Here is a 13,849-nt window from a genome sequence, read left to right on the forward strand (position 1 = left end):
AAAAATATTTTTTTTTCCAAAGTAACTAAAAAAATATTTTTTTTTTCCAAAGTAACTAAAAAAAATTTTTTTTCCCAAAGTAACTAAAAAAATATTTTTTTTTCCAAAGTAACTAAAAAAATATTTTTTTTTCCAAAGTAACTAAAAAAATATTTTTTTTTCCAAAGTAACTAAAAAAATATTTTTTTTCCAAAGAAACTAAAAAAATATTTTTTTTTCCAAAGTAACTAAAAATTTTTTTTTTTCCAAAGTAACTAAAAAAAAAAAAAATTTTCCAAAGTAACTAAAAAAAAATTTTTTTTTCCAAAGAAACTAAAAAAATTTTTTTTTTCCAAAGTAACTAAAAAATTTTTTTTTTTCCAAAGAAACTAAAAAAAAATTTTTTTTTCCAAAGTAACTAAAAAATTTTTTTTTTCCAAAGTAACTAAAACATTTTTTTTTTCCAAAGTAACTAAAAATTATTTTTTTTTTCCAAAGTAACTAAAAAAATATTATTTTTTTCCAAAGTAACTAAAAAAATATTTTTTTTTCCAAAGTAACTAAAAAAATATTTTTTTTTCCAAAGTAACTAAAAAAAAAATATTTTTTCCAAAGTAACTAAAAAAATATTTTTTTTCCAAAGTAATTAAAAAAATATTTTTTTTTCCAAAGTAACTAAAAAAATTTTTTTTTTTCCAAAGTAACTAAAAAAATATTTTTTTTCCAAAGTAACTAAAAATATATATTTTTTTTCCAAAGTAACTAAAAAAAAGTTTTTTTTTCCAAAGTAACTAAAAAAAAATTTTTTTTTCCAAAGAAACTAAATTTTTTTTTTTTTTTTCCAAAGTAACTAAAAAAATATTTTTTTTTCCAAAGAAACTAAAAAAATATTTTTTTTTCCAAAGAAACTAAAAAAATATTTTTTTTTCCAAAGTAACTAAAAAAAAGTTTTTTTTTCCAAAGAAACTAAAAAAATATTTTTTTTTCCAAAGTAACTAAAATTTTTTTTTTTTTCCAAAGTAACTAAAAAAATTTTTTTTTTTCCAAAGTAACTAAAAAATTTTTTTTTTTCCAAAGTAACTAAAAAAATTTTTTTTTTCCAAAGTAATTAAAAAAAAAAAAAATTTCCAAAGTAACTAAAAAAATATTTTTTTTTCCAAAGTAACTAAAAAAATATTTTTTTTTCCAAAGTAACTAAAAAAATATTTTTTTTTCCAAAGTAACTAAAAAAATATTTTTTTTCCCAAAGAAACTAAAAAAATATTTTTTTTTCCAAAGTAACTAAAAAATTTTTTTTTTTTCCAAAGAAACTAAAAAAAATTTTTTTTTCCAAAGTAACTAAAAAAATTTTTTTTTTCCAAAGTAACTAAAAATTTTTTTTTTTTCCAAAGTAACTAAAAAAATATTTTTTTTTCCAAAGTAACTAAAAAAATATTTTTTTTCCAAAGTAACTAAAAAAATATTTTTTTTTCCAAAGTAACTAAAAAAATATTTTTTTTTCCAAAGTAACTAAAAAATTTTTTTTTTTCCAAAGTAACTAAAAAAATATTTTTTTTTCCAAAGTAACTAAAAAGATATTTTTTTTTCCAAAGTAACTAAAAAAATATTTTTTTTTCCAAAGTAACTAAAAAAATATTTTTTTTCCAAAGTAACTAAAAAAATATTTCTTTTTCCAAAGTAACTAAAAAAATAATTTTTTTCCCAAAGTAACTAAAAAAATATTTTTTTTCCAAAGTAACTAAAAAAATATTTTTTTTTCCAAAGTAACTAAAAAAATATTTTTTTTTCCAAAGTAACTAAAAAAATATTTTTTTTTCCAAAGTAACTAAAAAAATATTTTTTTTTCCAAAGAAACTAAAAAAATATTTTTTTTTCCAAAGTAACTAAAAAATTTATTTTTTTTCCAAAGAAACTAAAAAAATATTTTTTTTTCCAAAGTAACTAAAAAAAATTTTTTTTTTCCAAAGTAACTAAAAAAAATTTTTTTTTTCCAAAGTAACTAAAAAAAAAAAAATTTTCCAAAGTAACTAAAAAAAATTTTTTTTTCCAAAGTAACTAAAAAAATATTTTTTTTTCCAAAGTAACTAAAACATTTTTTTTTTTTCCAAAGTAACTAAAAAAATATTTTTTTTCCAAAGTAACTAAAAAAATATTTTTTTTTCCAAAGTAACTAAAAAAATATTTTTTTTTCCAAAGTAACTAAAAAAATATTTTTTTTTCCAAAGTAACTAAAAAAATATTTTTTTTTCCAAAGAAACTAAAAAAATATTCTTTTTTTCCAAAGAAACTAAAAAAATATTTTTTTTTCCAAAGAAACTAAAAAAATATTTTTTTTTCCAAAGTAACTAAAAAAAAATATTTTTTTCCAAAGTAACTAAAAAAAAATTTTTTTCCCAAAGTAACTAAAAAAATATTTTTTTTTCCAAAGTAACTAAAAAAATATTTTTTTTTCCAAAGTAACTAAAAAAATATTTTTTTTTCCAAAGTAACTAAAAAAATATTTTTTTTTCCAAAGTACCTAAAAAAATATTTTTTTTTCCAAAGTAACTAAAAAAATATTTTTTTTTCCAAAGTAACTAAAAAAATATTTTTTTTTCCAAAGTAACTAAAAAAATATTTTTTTTTCCAAAGTAACTAAAAAAATATTTTTTTTTCCAAAGTAACTAAAAAAATATTTTTTTTTCCAAAGTAACTAAAAAAATATTTTTTTTTCCAAAGTAACTAAAAAAATATTTTTTTTCCCAAAGTAACTAAAAAAATATTTTTTTTCCAAAGAAACTAAAAAAATATTTTTTTTTCCAAAGTAACTAAAAAATTTTTTTTTTTTCCAAAGTAACTAAAAAAAAATTTTTTTTTCCAAAGTAACTAAAAAAATATTTTTTTTTCCAAAGAAACTAAAAAAATATTTTTTTTTCCAAAGTAACTAAAAATTTTTTTTTTTTCCAAAGTAACTAAAAAAATATTTTTTTTTCCAAAGTAACTAAAAAAATATTTTTTTTTCCAAAGTAACTAAAAAAATATTTTTTTTTCCAAAGTAACTAAAAAAATATTTTTTTTTCCAAAGTAACTAAAAAAATATTTTTTTTTCCAAAGTAACTAAAAATTTTTTTTTTTTCCAAAGTAACTAAAAAAAAATTTTTTTTCCAAAGTAATTAAAAAAAAAAAAAAATTCCAAAGTAACTAAAAAAATATTTTTTTTTCCAAAGTAACTAAAAAAATATTTTTTTTTCCAAAGTAATTAAAAAAATATTTTTTTTTCCAAAGTAACTAAAAAAATATATTTTTTTCCAAAGTAACTAAAAAAATATTTTTTTTTCCAAAGTAACTAAAAAAATATTTTTTTTTCCAAAGTAACTAAAAAAATATTTTTTTTTCCAAAGTAACTAAAAAAATATTTTTTTTTCCAAAGTAACTAAAAAAATATTTTTTTTCCAAAGTAACTAAAAAAATATTTTTTTTTCCAAAGTAACTAAAAAAATATTTTTTTTTCCAAAGAAACTAAAAAAAATTTTTTTTTCCAAAGAAACTAAAAAAATATTTTTTTTTCCAAAGAAACTAAAAAAATATTTTTTTTTCCAAAGTAACTAAAAAAATATTTTTTTTTCCAAAGTAACTAAAAAATTTTTTTTTTTTCCAAAGTAACTAAAAAAATATTTTTTTTTCCAAAGTAACTAAAAAAATATTTTTTTTTCCAAAGAAATTAAAAAAATATATTTTTTCCCAAAGTAACTAAAAAAATATTTTTTTTTCCAAAGTAACTAAAAAAATATTTTTTTTTCCAAAGTAACTAAAAAAATATTTTTTTTTCCAAAGTAACTAAAAAAATATATTTTTTTCCAAAGTAACTAAAAAAATATTTTTTTTTCCAAAGTAACTAAAAAAATATTTTTTTTTCCAAAGTAACTAAAAAAATATTTTTTTTCCAAAGTAACTAAAAAAATATTTTTTTTTCCAAAGTAACTAAAAAAATATTTTTTTTCCAAAGTAACTAAAAAAATATTTTTTTTTCCAAAGTAACTAAAAAAAAAATTTTTTTTCCAAAGAAACTAAAAAAATATTTTTTTTTCCAAAGTAACTAAAAAAATATTTTTTTTTCCAAAGAAACTAAAAAAATATTTTTTTTTCCAAAGTAACTAAAAAAATATTTTTTTTTCCAAAGAAACTAAAAAAATATATTTTTTTCCAAAGTAACTAAAAAAATATTTTTTTTTCCAAAGAAACTAAAAAAATTTTTTTTTTCCAAAGTAACTAAAACATTTTTTTTTTTCCAAAGTAACTAAAAAAATAATTTTTTTTCCAAAGTAACTAAAAAAATATATTTTTTTCCAAAGAAACTAAAAAAATATTTTTTTTTCCAAAGTAACTAAAAATTATTTTTTTTTTCCAAAGTAACTAAAAAAATATTTTTTTTTCCAAAGTAACTAAAAAAATATTTTTTTTTCCAAAGTAACTAAAAAAATATTTTTTTTTCCAAAGTAACTAAAAAAATATTTTTTTTTCCAAAGTAACTAAAAAAATATTTTTTTTTCCAAAGTAACTAAAAAAATATTTTTTTTCCAAAGTAACTAAAAAATTTTTTTTTTTCCAAAGTAATTAAAAAAAAAAAAAATTTCCAAAGTAACTAAAAAAATATTTTTTTTTCCAAAGTAACTAAAAAAATATTTTTTTTCCAAAGTAACTAAAAAAATATTTTTTTTTCCAAAGTAACTAAAAAAATATTTTTTTTTCCAAAGAAACTAAAAAAATATTTTTTTTTCCAAAGTAACTAAAATTTTTTTTTTTTTCCAAAGAAACTAAAAAAAAATTTTTTTTTCCAAAGTAACTAAAAAAAATTTTTTTTTCCAAAGTAACTAAAAAATTTTTTTTTTTTCCAAAGTAACTAAAAAAATATTTTTTTTTCCAAAGTAACTAAAAAAATAATTTTTTTCCAAAGTAACTAAAAAAATATTTTTTTTTCCAAAGTAACTAAAAAAATATTTTTTTTTCCAAAGTAACTAAAATTTTTTTTTTTTTTCCAAAGTAACTAAAAAAATATTTTTTTTTCCAAAGTAACTAAAAAGATATTTTTTTTCCAAAGTAACTAAAAAAATATATTTTTTTCCAAAGTAACTAAAAAAATATTTTTTTTCCAAAGTAACTAAAAAAATATTTCTTTTTCCAAAGTAACTAAAAAAATAATTTGTTTCCCAAAGTAACTAAAAAAATATTTTTTTTCCAAAGTAACTAAAAAAATATTTTTTTTTCCAAAGTAACTAAAAAAATATTTTTTTTTCCAAAGTAACTAAAAAAATATTTTTTTTTCCAAAGTAACTAAAAAAATATTTTTTTTTCCAAAGAAACTAAAAAAATATTTTTTTTTCCAAAGTAACTAAAAAATTTATTTTTTTTCCAAAGAAACTAAAAAAATATTTTTTTTTCCAAAGTAACTAAAAAAATTTTTTTTTTTCCAAAGTAACTAAAAAATTTTTTTTTTTCCAAAGTAACTAAAAAAAAAAAAATTTTCCAAAGTAACTAAAAAAAATTTTTTTTTCCAAAGTAACTAAAAAAATATTTTTTTTTCCAAAGTAACTAAAATTTTTTTTTTTTTTCCAAAGTAACTAAAAAAATATTTTTTTTCCAAAGTAACTAAAAAAATATTTTTTTTTCCAAAGTAACTAAAAAAATATTTTTTTTTCCAAAGTAACTAAAAAAATAATTTTTTTCCAAAGTAACTAAAAAAATATTTTTTTTTCCAAAGTAACTAAAAAATATATTTTTTTTTCCAAAGTAACTAAAAAAATATTTTTTTTTCCAAAGTAACTAAAAAAAATTTTTTTTTTCCAAAGAAACTAAAAAAATATTTTTTTTCCAAAGTAACTAAAAAAATTTTTTTTTTCCAAAGAAACTAAAAAAATATTCTTTTTTTCCAAAGAAACTAAAAAAATATTTTTTTTTCCAAAGAAACTAAAAAAATATTTTTTTTTCCAAAGTAACTAAAAAAAAAAAATTTTTTCCAAAGTAACTAAAAAAATTTTTTTTTCCCAAAGTAACTAAAAAAATATTTTTTTTTCCAAAGTAACTAAAAAAATATATTTTTTTCCAAAGTAACTAAAAAAATATTTTTTTTTCCAAAGTAACTAAAAAAATATATTTTTTTCCAAAGTACCTAAAAAAATATTTTTTTTTCCAAAGTAACTAAAAAAATATTTTTTTTTCCAAAGTAACTAAAAAAATATTTTTTTTTCCAAAGTAACTAAAAAAATATTTTTTTTTCCAAAGTAACTAAAAAAATATTTTTTTTTCCAAAGTAACTAAAAAAATATATTTTTTTCCAAAGTAACTAAAAAAATATTTTTTTTTCCAAAGTAACTAAAAAAATATTTTTTTTCCCAAAGTAACTAAAAAAATATTTTTTTTCCAAAGAAACTAAAAAAATATTTTTTTTTCCAAAGTAACTAAAATTTTTTTTTTTTTTCCAAAGTAACTAAAAAAAAAAAATTTTTTCCAAAGTAACTAAAAAAATATTTTTTTTTCCAAAGAAACTAAAAAAATATTTTTTTTTCCAAAGTAACTAAAATCTTTTTTTTTTTCCAAAGTAACTAAAAAAATATTTTTTTTTCCAAAGTAACTAAAAAAATATTTTTTTTTCCAAAGTAACTAAAAAAATATTTTTTTTTCCAAAGTAACTAAAAAAAAATTTTTTTTCCAAAGTAATTAAAAAAAAAAAAAAATTCCAAAGTAACTAAAAAAATATTTTTTTTTCCAAAGTAACTAAAAAAATATTTTTTTTTCCAAAGTAACTAAAAAAATATTTTTTTTTCCAAAGTAACTAAAAAAATATATTTTTTTCCAAAGTAACTAAAAAAATAATTTTTTTTCCAAAGTAACTAAAAAAATATTTTTTTTTCCAAAGTAACTAAAAAAATATTTTTTTTCCAAAGTAACTAAAAAAATATTTTTTTTTCCAAAGTAACTAAAAAAATTTTTTTTTTTCCAAAGAAACTAAAAAAAAAATTTTTTTTCCAAAGAAACTAAAAAAATATTTTTTTTCCAAAGTAATTAAAAAAAAAAAAAAATTCCAAAGTAACTAAAAAAATATTTTTTTTTCCAAAGTAACTAAAAAAATATTTTTTTTTCCAAAGTAACTAAAAAAATATTTTTTTTTCCAAAGTAACTAAAAAAATATTTTTTTTCCAAAGAAACTAAAAAAATATTTTTTTTTCCAAAGTAACTAAAAAATTTTTTTTTTTTCCAAAGTAACTAAAAAAAATTTTTTTTTTCCAAAGTAACTAAAAAAATATTTTTTTTTCCAAAGAAACTAAAAAAATATTTTTTTTTCCAAAGTAACTAAAAAAATTTTTTTTTTTCCAAAGTAACTAAAAAAATATTTTTTTTTCCAAAGTAACTAAAAAAATATTTTTTTTTCCAAAGTAACTAAAAAAATATTTTTTTTTCCAAAGTAACTAAAAAAATATTTTTTTTTCCAAAGTAACTAAAAAAATATTTTTTTTTCCAAAGTAACTAAAAAATTTTTTTTTTTCCAAAGTAACTAAAAAATTTTTTTTTTTCCAAAGTAATTAAAAAAAAAAAAAAATTCCAAAGTAACTAAAAAAATATTTTTTTTTCCAAAGTAACTAAAAAAATATTTTTTTTTCCAAAGTAATTAAAAAAAATTTTTTTTTTCCAAAGTAACTAAAAAAATATATTTTTTTCCAAAGTAACTAAAAAAATATTTTTTTTTCCAAAGTAACTAAAAAAATATTTTTTTTTCCAAAGTAACTAAAAAAATATTTTTTTTTCCAAAGTAACTAAAAAAATATTTTTTTTTCCAAAGTAACTAAAAAAATATTTTTTTTCCAAAGTAACTAAAAAAATATTTTTTTTTCCAAAGTAACTAAAAAAATATTTTTTTTTCCAAAGAAACTAAAAAAAAATTTTTTTTTCCAAAGAAACTAAAAAAATATTTTTTTTTCCAAAGAAACTAAAAAAATATTTTTTTTTCCAAAGTAACTAAAAAAATATTTTTTTTTCCAAAGTAACTAAAAAAATTTTTTTTTTTCCAAAGTAACTAAAAAAATATTTTTTTTTCCAAAGTAACTAAAAAAATATTTTTTTTTCCAAAGAAATTAAAAAAATATATTTTTTCCCAAAGTAACTAAAAAAATATTTTTTTTTCCAAAGTAACTAAAAAAATATTTTTTTTTCCAAAGTAACTAAAAAAATATTTTTTTTTCCAAAGTAACTAAAAAAATATATTTTTTTCCAAAGTAACTAAAAAAATATTTTTTTTTCCAAAGTAACTAAAAAAATATTTTTTTTTCCAAAGTAACTAAAAAAATATTTTTTTTCCAAAGTAACTAAAAAAATATTTTTTTTTCCAAAGTAACTAAAAAAATATTTTTTTTCCAAAGTAACTAAAAAAATATTTTTTTTTCCAAAGTAACTAAAAAAAAAAATTTTTTTCCAAAGAAACTAAAAAAAATTTTTTTTTTCCAAAGTAACTAAAAAAATATTTTTTTTTCCAAAGAAACTAAAAAAATATTTTTTTTTCCAAAGTAACTAAAAAAATATTTTTTTTTCCAAAGAAACTAAAAAAATATTTTTTTTTCCAAAGTAACTAAAAAAATATTTTTTTTTCCAAAGAAACTAAAAAAAATTTTTTTTTCCAAAGTAACTAAAACATTTTTTTTTTTCCAAAGTAACTAAAAAAATAATTTTTTTTCCAAAGTAACTAAAAAAATATATTTTTTTCCAAAGAAACTAAAAAAATATTTTTTTTTCCAAAGTAACTAAAAATTATTTTTTTTTTCCAAAGTAACTAAAAAAATATTTTTTTTTCCAAAGTAACTAAAAAAATATTTTTTTTCCCAAAGTAACTAAAAAAATATTTTTTTTTCCAAAGTAACTAAAAAAATATTTTTTTTTCCAAAGTAACTAAAAAAATATTTGTTTTTCCAAAGTAACTAAAAAAATATTTTTTTTCCAAAGTAACTAAAAAAAAAAATTTTTTCCAAAGTAATTAAAAAAAAAAAAAATTTCCAAAGTAACTAAAAAAATATTTTTTTTTCCAAAGTAACTAAAAAAATATTTTTTTTCCAAAGTAACTAAAAAAATATTTTTTTTTCCAAAGTAACTAAAAAAATATTTTTTTTTCCAAAGAAACTAAAAAAATATTTTTTTTTCCAAAGTAACTAAAAATTTTTTTTTTTTTCCAAAGTAACTAAAAAAAAAATTTTTTTTCCAAAGTAACTAAAAAAATTTTTTTTTCCCAAAGTAACTAAAAAAATATTTTTTTTTCCAAAGTAACTAAAAAAATATATTTTTTTCCAAAGTAACTAAAAAAATATTTTTTTTTCCAAAGTAACTAAAAAAATATTTTTTTTTCCAAAGTACCTAAAAAAATATTTTTTTTTCCAAAGTAACTAAAAAAATATTTTTTTTTCCAAAGTAACTAAAAAAATATTTTTTTTCCAAAGTAACTAAAAAAATATTTTTTTTTCCAAAGTAACTAAAAAAATATTTTTTTTTCCAAAGTAACTAAAAAAATATATTTTTTTCCAAAGTAACTAAAAAAATATTTTTTTTTCCAAAGTAACTAAAAAAATATTTTTTTTCCCAAAGTAACTAAAAAAATATTTTTTTTCCAAAGTAACTAAAAAAATATTTTTTTTTCCAAAGTAACTAAAAAAATATTTTTTTTTCCAAAGAAATTAAAAAAATATATTTTTTCCCAAAGTAACTAAAAAAATATTTTTTTTTCCAAAGTAACTAAAAAAATATTTTTTTTTCCAAAGTAACTAAAAAAATATTTTTTTTTCCAAAGTAACTAAAAAAATATATTTTTTTCCAAAGTAACTAAAAAAATATTTTTTTTTCCAAAGTAACTAAAAAAATATTTTTTTTTCCAAAGTAACTAAAAAAATATTTTTTTTCCAAAGTAACTAAAAAAATATTTTTTTTTCCAAAGTAACTAAAAAAATATTTTTTTTCCAAAGTAACTAAAAAAATATTTTTTTTTCCAAAGTAACTAAAAAAAAAAATTTTTTTCCAAAGAAACTAAAAAAATATTTTTTTTTCCAAAGTAACTAAAAAAATATTTTTTTTTCCAAAGAAACTAAAAAAATATTTTTTTTTCCAAAGTAACTAAAAAAATATTTTTTTTTCCAAAGAAACTAAAAAAATATTTTTTTTTCCAAAGTAACTAAAAAAATATTTTTTTTTCCAAAGAAACTAAAAAAAATTTTTTTTTCCAAAGTAACTAAAACATTTTTTTTTTCCAAAGTAACTAAAAAAATAATTTTTTTTCCAAAGTAACTAAAAAAATATATTTTTTTCCAAAGAAACTAAAAAAATATTTTTTTTTCCAAAGTAACTAAAAATTATTTTTTTTTTCCAAAGTAACTAAAAAAATATTTTTTTTTCCAAAGTAACTAAAAAAATATTTTTTTTCCCAAAGTAACTAAAAAAATATTTTTTTTTCCAAAGTAACTAAAAAAATATTTTTTTTTCCAAAGTAACTAAAAAAATATTTTTTTTTCCAAAGTAACTAAAAAAATATTTTTTTTCCAAAGTAACTAAAAAAAAAATTTTTTTCCAAAGTAATTAAAAAAAAAAAAAATTTCCAAAGTAACTAAAAAAATATTTTTTTTTCCAAAGTAACTAAAAAAATATTTTTTTTCCAAAGTAACTAAAAAAATATTTTTTTTTCCAAAGTAACTAAAAAAATATTTTTTTTTCCAAAGAAACTAAAAAAATATTTTTTTTTCCAAAGTAACTAAAAATTTTTTTTTTTTTCCAAAGTAACTAAAAAAAAAAAATTTTTTCCAAAGTAACTAAAAAAATTTTTTTTCCCAAAGTAACTAAAAAAATATTTTTTTTTCCAAAGTAACTAAAAAAATATATTTTTTTCCAAAGTAACTAAAAAAATATTTTTTTTTCCAAAGTAACTAAAAAAATATTTTTTTTTCCAAAGTACCTAAAAAAATATTTTTTTTTCCAAAGTAACTAAAAAAATATTTTTTTTTCCAAAGTAACTAAAAAAATATTTTTTTTCCAAAGTAACTAAAAAAATATTTTTTTTTCCAAAGTAACTAAAAAAATATTTTTTTTTCCAAAGTAACTAAAAAAATATATTTTTTTCCAAAGTAACTAAAAAAATATTTTTTTTTCCAAAGTAACTAAAAAAATATTTTTTTTCCCAAAGTAACTAAAAAAATATTTTTTTTCCAAAGAAACTAAAAAAATATTTTTTTTTCCAAAGTAACTAAAATTTTTTTTTTTTTCCAAAGTAACTAAAAAAAAAAAAATTTTTCCAAAGTAACTAAAAAAATATTTTTTTTTCCAAAGAAACTAAAAAAATATTTTTTTTTCCAAAGTAACTAAAATCTTTTTTTTTTCCAAAGTAACTAAAAAAATATTTTTTTTTCCAAAGTAACTAAAAAAATTTTTTTTTTTCCAAAGTAACTAAAAAAATATTTTTTTTTCCAAAGTAACTAAAAAAATATTTTTTTTTCCAAAGTAACTAAAAAATTTTTTTTTTTCCAAAGTAACTAAAAAAATTTTTTTTTTCCAAAGTAATTAAAAAAAAAAAAAAATTCCAAAGTAACTAAAAAAATATTTTTTTTTCCAAAGTAACTAAAAAAATATTTTTTTTTCCAAAGTAACTAAAAAAATATTTTTTTTTCCAAAGTAACTAAAAAAATATTTTTTTTTCCAAAGTAACTAAAAAAATATTTTTTTTTCCAAAGTAACTAAAAAAATATTTTTTTTTCCAAAGTAACTAAAAAAATATTTTTTTTCCAAAGTAACTAAAAAAATATTTTTTTTTCCAAAGTAACTAAAAAAATTTTTTTTTTTTCCAAAGAAACTAAAAAAAAAATTTTTTTTCCAAAGAAACTAAAAAAATATTTTTTTTTCCAAAGAAACTAAAAAAATATTTTTTTTCCAAAGTAACTAAAAAAATATTTTTTTTTCCAAAGTAACTAAAAAAATTTTTTTTTTTCCAAAGTAACTAAAAAAATATTTTTTTTTCCAAAGTAACTAAAAAAAAAAATTTTTTTCCAAAGAAACTAAAAAAATATTTTTTTTCCCAAAGTAACTAAAAAAATATTTTTTTTTCCAAAGTAACTAAAAAAATATTTTTTTTTCCAAAGTAACTAAAAAAATATTTTTTTTTCCAAAGTAACTAAAAAAATATATTTTTTTCCAAAGTAACTAAAAAAATATATTTTTTTCCAAAGTAACTAAAAAAATATTTTTTTTTCCAAAGTAACTAAAAAAATATTTTTTTTCCAAAGTAACTAAAAAAATATTTTTTTTCCAAAGTAACTAAAAAAATATTTTTTTTTCCAAAGTAACTAAAAAAATATTTTTTTTTCCAAAGTAACTAAAAAAATATTTTTTTTTCCAAAGTAACTAAAAAAATATTTTTTTTCCCAAAGAAACTAAAAAAATATTTTTTTTTCCAAAGTAACTAAAAAAATATTTTTTTTTCCAAAGAAACTAAAAAAATATTTTTTTTTCCAAAGTAACTAAAAAAATATTTTTTTTTCCAAAGTAACTAAAAAAATATTTTTTTTTCCAAAGTAACTAAAAAAATATTTTTTTTTCAAAGTAACTAAAAAAATATTTTTTTTTCCAAAGAAACTAAAAAAATATTTTTTTTTCCAAAGTAACTAAAAAAATATTTTTTTTTCCAAAGTAACTAAAAAAATATTTTTTTTTCCAAAGTAACTAAAAAAATATTTTCTTTTCCAAAGTAACTAAAAAAATATTTTTTTTTCCAAAGTAACTAAAAAAATATTTTTTTTTCCAAAGTAACTAAAAAAATATTTTTTTTCCAAAGTAACTAAAAAAATATTTTTTTTTCCAAAGTAACTAAAAAAATATTTTTTTTTCCAAAGTAACTAAAAAAATATTTTTTTTTCCAAAGTAACTAAAAAAATATTTTTTTTTCCAAAGTAACTAAAAAAATATTTTTTTTTCCAAAGTAACTAAAAAAATATTTTTTTTTCCAAAGTAACTAAAAAAAATATTTTTTTTCCAAAGTAACTAAAAAAATATTTTTTTTTCCAAAGTAACTAAAAAAATATTTTTTTTTCCAAAGAAACTAAAAAAAAAAATTTTTTTCCAAAGAAACTAAAAAAATATTTTTTTTTCCAAAGAAACTAAAAAAATATTTTTTTTTCCAAAGTAACTAAAAAAATATTTTTTTTTCCAAAGTAACTAAAAAAAATTTTTTTTTTCCAAAGTAACTAAAAAAATTTTTTTTTTCCAAAGTAACTAAAAAAAAAATTTTTTTTCCAAAGAAACTAAAAAAATATTTTTTTTCCCAAAGTAACTAAAAAAATATTTTTTTTTCCAAAGTAACTAAAAAAATATTTTTTTTCCAAAGTAACTAAAAAAATATTTTTTTTTCCAAAGTAACTAAAAAAATATATTTTTTTCCAAAGTAACTAAAAAAATATTTTTTTTTCCAAAGTAACTAAAAAAATATTTTTTTTTCCAAAGTAACTAAAAAAATATTTTTTTTCCAAAGTAACTAAAAAAATATTTTTTTTTCCAAAGTAACTAAAAAAATATTTTTTTTTCCAAAGTAACTAAAAAAATATTTTTTTTTCCAAAGTAACTAAAAAAATATTTTTTTTTCCAAAGAAACTAAAAAAATATATTTTTTTCCAAAGTAACTAAAAAAATATTTTTTTTTCCAAAGAAACTAAAAAAATATTTTTTTTTCCAAAGTAACTAAAAAAATATTTTTTTTTCCAAAGTAACTAAAAAAATATTTTTTTTTCCAAAGTAACTAAAAAAATATATTTTTTTCCAAAGTAACTAAAAAAATATTTTTTTTTCCAAAAGTAACTAAAATTTTTTTTTTTTTTCCAAAGTAACT

The sequence above is a fragment of the Melanostigma gelatinosum genome (assembly GCF_949748355.1).
Source record: "Melanostigma gelatinosum genome assembly, chromosome: 13".
Taxonomy (NCBI): Eukaryota; Metazoa; Chordata; class Actinopteri; order Perciformes; family Zoarcidae; genus Melanostigma; species Melanostigma gelatinosum.